The sequence below is a fragment of the Peromyscus eremicus genome, chromosome 10 (genome assembly GCF_949786415.1).
Source record: "Peromyscus eremicus chromosome 10, PerEre_H2_v1, whole genome shotgun sequence".
In the NCBI taxonomy this organism is placed as follows: Eukaryota; Metazoa; Chordata; class Mammalia; order Rodentia; family Cricetidae; genus Peromyscus; species Peromyscus eremicus.
Genome location: NC_081426.1, coordinates 92,797,991 through 92,804,048, shown reverse-complemented (window position 1 = coordinate 92,804,048; position 6,058 = coordinate 92,797,991). Strand labels below are relative to the sequence as shown.

The window sequence follows — 6,058 nt, the reverse complement described above, 5'->3', positions numbered from 1 at the left end:
AACTAAGGGCAATAGCAATAGACTGTATGTTTTAGGAGTCTCTTAGACAGCCCTGGCCAACAACTCACAAGAGGGATTCTCATATCTGGTATTTGTTTTTATTTTTTGTTAGATGGTCTTTGGAGTTCTATCAGCCCAGATGAGAAAGGTTCATTAAAACTATATGTGTATATGTATACAGTGAATTGTGGGTACTATAGGTTTTATTGTTTTAGGTAAATAGTTAATAGTGTGACTCCTTGAGGCTTTTTCAACCATCCATATTGTTATTTTATGAGCTTCTCTCCTTCTCCTGTCTTTTCCGCCCTCCCCCTTTCCTAAGGAGGAGGGCGGAAAATATGGAATACTCCACCAATTTGTATGTCATCCTTGCACAGGGGCCATGCTAATCTTCTCTGTGTCACTCCAGGTTTAGCATATGTGCTGCCAAAGGAAGCGAGGGAGTTTACTTTAATACCCCACTCCCATCAATAGATTCTCCACACACCCACAAGTCAACAAACTTCAAGTTAAACTGTGCCATAGGTCAAATGGACTCACAAGACTTCTACAGAACATTCTATACAATCACTGAAGTCACATCCTCCTCAGCAGCTCATGGGTCTTTTACCAAGACAGAGCACATTTTAAAATGTAAAGCAAGGTTTAACAAATAAAAAGGTAATTTCTTGTATCCTGCCAGATCATAATCTCAATAGATGGAGAAGTCTTTGAAAAATTAAATTCATTCTTGATTACAGCCCTGAACAGAAAGCTCACACCTGCACACAATAAAGGTCACTGTGATAATCCTACCAACAGCATTGTACTGAATATAGAATAATTCTATTATTCCTCTAAATACAGGATAGAGACAAAAGCCACCATTCCCTCAACTATTTTTTAATACAGGGCTTGAATACTCATAGAAATAAGACAAGAGAAAGAAAGAGAGAGAGAGCAAGAGAGAGGGAGAAGGAGAGGGAGAGAGAGAGAGAGAGAGAGAGAGAGAGAGAGAGAGAGAGAATAAGGAAAGGAAGAAGTCCAATTACCCTATTTGTGAATGAAATGCTTCTATATTTAAAATCCCACAGGGCTGACAGAGCACTTGTGTAGCATATGGAAAGCTCTGGATTTGATTCTCTGAACTACATACCAAGAAAGGATTTGAAAACCATCCAGTATTGAGCAAGATGTCTCTGCAGGTAAACGTGCTGTCTGCGCAAGACTGGAGATCTGAATTCAATCCAAGAACACCATGAAAAGGGGAACACAGTGGCATGCCTTTGGAATCCCAACACAGGGGAATCACCTGGAATCTGAAGGGTGAGATAACCTGGAGGAGCCAGCATGGAAGAAAGTATAGGAGAGATCACCTCACAAGTTGGAAGAAAAAAACGACTCTCAAAAGTTATGCTGTGATCTTCAAACACAGTGCAACACACACACACACACACACACACACACACACACACACACACACACACACACACCAAGAGAAGCTGTGGTAAAGCATCTCTGGATTTAAAAAAGCAGAGTAAATTTTGGAAATAAGCTTGCACACCTCTGAATATACCTGTAGCCACAGAATTGTGCACTATAAATCTGTGAGGTGTATAATGTTAATTACAATACAATAAAGCCATTTTTGGAAAGAAAAGGTGTGAAGCCAGAGTCATTTAGACTATTAATTTTTGTTTCACATCCTGAGTGAGATGGGCAATAATCTTCGTAAAGAATACATTTTAATTTTCTATGTACCCACCTAGTTTATGTGTATGTGGGTATGTGTATGTGGGTGTGTGTGTGTGCAAGATAGACTTTTCAGTTCTCTAATTTTCATAATCCATCTTAATCCCTCATTTTAATTTCCTCATACAGCTGATTCTGAAACTTCCTACTTCATAGGGTTTTCAAATACAACCAAACTTAAATCAAAACTAGTCAACAGAATGTCTGGGGTGTCAGGAAAACTGCCCTGAGCTGATCATACACTGTGTCCAAATGCACTGAAAGGTCACATGGTGCTCCCAAAATATATGCAATGTAGCTATAAGGTAAGTATTTACCAAATACTTGAAGAACATGAAATTCACATGTAGCTAGAGTTTTCCTGCCTGGCCCACAGTCAGGACAAATCTCCGTCACCTACCAGTCCCACAGCCTCAGACCCACCAAGTAAACACAGAGACTTATATTGGTTACAAATACTTGGTCGGATCTGAGTGGCTGTGGGACTGGCAGGTGAGAGAGATTTGCCCTGACTGTGGGCCAGGCAGGAATTCTCTAGCTACATTCACATAACCCATATAAAATCTTGGTTTGTCTTTAAGTAAGACCTGTTTGTTCATCAAGGGTGTCTGTGACAGGGTAAGGAACATGACATCTACAATTTCCCTTAGCATAGGCTCTGCTGCTGGCATTATGGGATGGTTCTAGGCACAGCCTTCCTTTGAGTCTCCTCAACATCCCAGATTAACACACACAAGAGATGGTCCCTCAAAGGCAAAGGCAGGAGAAGCTTCTCTGAAAAGCCACTGTTTCCCCTTCTTGTTCCTGAGCTGTGAGACTGATCAGTCCCTTCTTGTTATGGTCTCAAGAATGCATCTTAAGGGACTGGAGAGATGGCTCAGCAGTTAGGAGCACATACTGTTCCTGCAGAGGACCTGGAGTCCATTCCCAGCTTCCACATGGGGACTTCCAACTGTCTGCCACTCCAGTTCCAGGGGATCCAGTGCCCTCTCTGGCCTCCAGGGGCACCAGGTATGCAAGCAGTGCACTTACGTACATGCAAGCAAAACACTCATACACAGTAAATAAAAATGAATAAATCACTTAAAATGTAACTCAATTCAGCTCTGAGGGCTCCTAAATGTATTTATGTCTCTTCTGATGTTCTTTCTCACAACAATTGTCCATTCTAGTTTGTGTTTCATTTTATGAGAGAGTCAGGGAGCCAGACAAGGGCCATGGCAGGCCCTCCTAGTAACCCTGCCAGAGACCAGGCCTTAGTTTCCATTTACTAGAGCTAGCTGGAGCTGAGCAAGTAATTATCTGGAAAACCACAATTCAAGGGCAACTAATCAGCAGGCCCCCATGGCCTTCTGCTAGCTAAATATAGTTTTCCCTACTCTGCCTCTGGAAAGTCCCTAACCACTAGAGCCTCCTACCAATCCTAGAAACTTTTTGTTTAAACCCACTAATCCACCCCCAGACTAATCTCTCCTCCCTGGAATTCCCCTAACCCTGCTTAAAAGGAGCCTTTGTGGGATGATCAGACCCCAACATGTTGGTAATTTTTAATAAACTCTCTTGCTGATTGCATATGTGACTGGTGGTCTTTCATGGGACTTCTCACAGACTCTAACATTGTCCACTCATTATATTTATCCTCCTTCTAAGTACTTCACAGATCCTTAACCACAGGTAAGTGCAGAAATGTTTCTGCATGTGTGTGCATTTTAACACAGGTTGATTGAAGAGAATGCACTGTTGGAGAGGCCTGTGTTAACACCATAGGAAGGGCTCTTCTGTGCAAATGTCCAGGCCTGGACACATGGTGCTCAATAAGTATGTGTTACTATTAAACTTTCTGTGTTTCTAAAACCAGACAAGCAATTATATCTCTAGTATTACACAAGAAAAGAAGACAGCATTGCAGATACACAGTCACTGAAAGGTTTACAATCTGGTTATTTTGGCCTTTAATTTTTCTGTCTGTTCAAACTTTTTCCACACTATCTGAGTAAGAGTTGTAGGAAGTTGGTGACTATCTGTATAGTAAACTACAGATTTTTGGACAAATTTTAAATCGTGAGATAAAGAAAAAGAATAAATTGTTCCAGTTCCTAAAATATCAGCGTTAACAAATTTCTTTGCACTTGTGGTAACCTCACTGCTTGACAAAACTTTACCCACCCAACATCAACTTTATTTACCTTCACACATCTGGAGTTCAGAGGTTGTACATCCTCAACGCACCATTGTGGACACCATACCCTCTGCAGACAGATGACATGGCCAGTAGTCTGCATTTCACACTTGCAAATGAAGCTGCAAAGAATTTCCCAGCCCTGTCTGCCCACACTCACCAGGGTCAGATGCAGGGTCTCAGTCTCCTTGTGCACAGGATGGGAGGAGAGCTGCAACTGGAGCCTCTGCTTCCGGGCCACCTTTGCTGTCCTCCTTCAGGGGCTGTGACAAGGGTGGCTTGCAAAGATAAGAGGGGAAGGAGCAGACCAGGATGTGGTGGGGTGGGGGAGGGGGCTGTGGGGTCGAGGCACCATGGGGTCTGGGAGGACAGTGTGCAGTGGGGTACAGGGATGGGTTCAGGTCGTTCCTGGTGGTGGCATGAGACTGGGGCCCCTGAGGCGCGGGGGTGGCGGGGGCATGGGGAGTGGAGTCAATATGCCTTGGGGTTGGAGCACTGTGAAGCCCTGGGGTTCCTGACCCCTGGCTCAGGAGGAGATTCCAGAGAGCTGAGCAGTCTGCATGGTGCCTTAGGTCAGGCCCACGTCAGTGATGGAGGATGAGAAGCCAGCATCCAACATCCTGGGAGAGACAAAAGAAAGTAAAGATTTCTGTGTGGAGAGGGGGTGGGATGGGGTGGTTTTTTAGCAGATGGGGTGGGGAAGAAACAGGAGGTGAATATATGCTTAACACAGAAAGGGACAAACGCAGGGGGCCAGGACAGCCCAGGATATGGCTTGTTAAGCGCTCAGGTTGTCAATATAAATTGATTTATTGTTTCATTTTACATCTTAAGAGACCAATTAAGAAATAATTTATTGTTCACTATTGTAATCCCTATAACCAAGAGACTGAGGCAGGAGGATTGGGGTTTGGGTGGCTGCCCTAAGTATCAAACTCTAACCCTGAAGAACAGGAAGAGGGGAGGGGGGACTAAGTGTAGACTGTGAACCTGCAGTCAGATGGTGCAGTGTGTGCAGTACAGGACACTTTATAGACCACAAAGGTCAATGTTGAAAACAAGTCAGTTTCCTCCTCTAATAGTCTCTGTAACACTCCAGCATGAATGGGGGAGGGTCACAGGAGCCCCCCCCCCCCCTCCAGCTGAGGAGCTATGGACAGTTGATGACTGCCAGGAAAGGAAAAGTCGGTTTTCTTCAGGAGTGTGGTCCTCGGTGTGTTGACTATCCGGGGATGATTCTACTCCATGTGTACATGGGCAGCACTGACTGGACTCGTGGTCATTGAAGAAGGGGAGGGAGAGGGATGGGGAGAGAGGGAGGGAGGGAAGGAGGGAGGAGAAGAGAGGAAAGGAGGAAGAAGTTGTTGGGAGGGGGACTTTGGGGGGAATTCTGTTGTAAGGTAGCAGTGGAGGGTGAGTGAGGCTGAGTATGATTAAAATATATCATATGTATAAAGTTCTAAATATTTTCAAAGAATAAAAATTGTAAAAGTTTATGATAAGGTTAACTTTTATCAGAGTATGAGATACACACAGAGAAAGTGCAGGCTGGGCAGTACTTTCTGTACGACTCTGTAAGCATGAGGACCTGAGTTCAGATCCCCAGCACCAGGTAAAAAAAAAGTCTGATAGTGGGAGGGGGAGCCGGGGACTTGCTGACCAGTCATTCTAGCTAGATCAGAAAGCTCTTATTGGCCAGGCAGTGGTGGCACAGGCCTTTAATCCCAGCACTCAGGAGGCAGAGGCAGGTGAATCTCTGTGAGTTCGAGGACAGCCTGGTCTACAAAGCGAGTTCCAGGAAAGGCGCAAAGCTACACAGAGAAACCCTGTCTTGAAAAACAAAACAAAACAAAAACAAAAACAAAACAAACAAACAAACAAACAAAACACACAGAAATCCCTGGTTCATTCCTCAGGTTCAGGGTGAGAGTGAGGATAACACTATTGTTGACCTCCACAGGGATGCACACCCACATACAGCCACACATGCACATACATACAAAATTATAGAAATCTGACTAGACAGCTTGATGTACATTCACAATGTGATGTATTTGTATTTGTGAAACTCAGATTTTTTATAGAACATTTCAAGTACTTCAGACTGAGGAATAGGAGCACACACCTATAATCTCAGGACTCAGCCTG

The 6,058-nt window shown here is 43.9% G+C and overlaps 1 non-coding gene across 1 annotated transcript; it reads right to left on the bottom strand.

The window, feature by feature from the left end:
• Positions 1–332: 332 nt before the first annotated feature.
• On the bottom strand, positions 333–437 carry LOC131921359 (U6 spliceosomal RNA). The gene has a single exon (XR_009381977.1). It is a non-coding gene; the product is annotated as a U6 spliceosomal RNA (small nuclear RNA).
• Between the last annotated feature and the right edge of the window lie 5,621 nt (positions 438–6,058).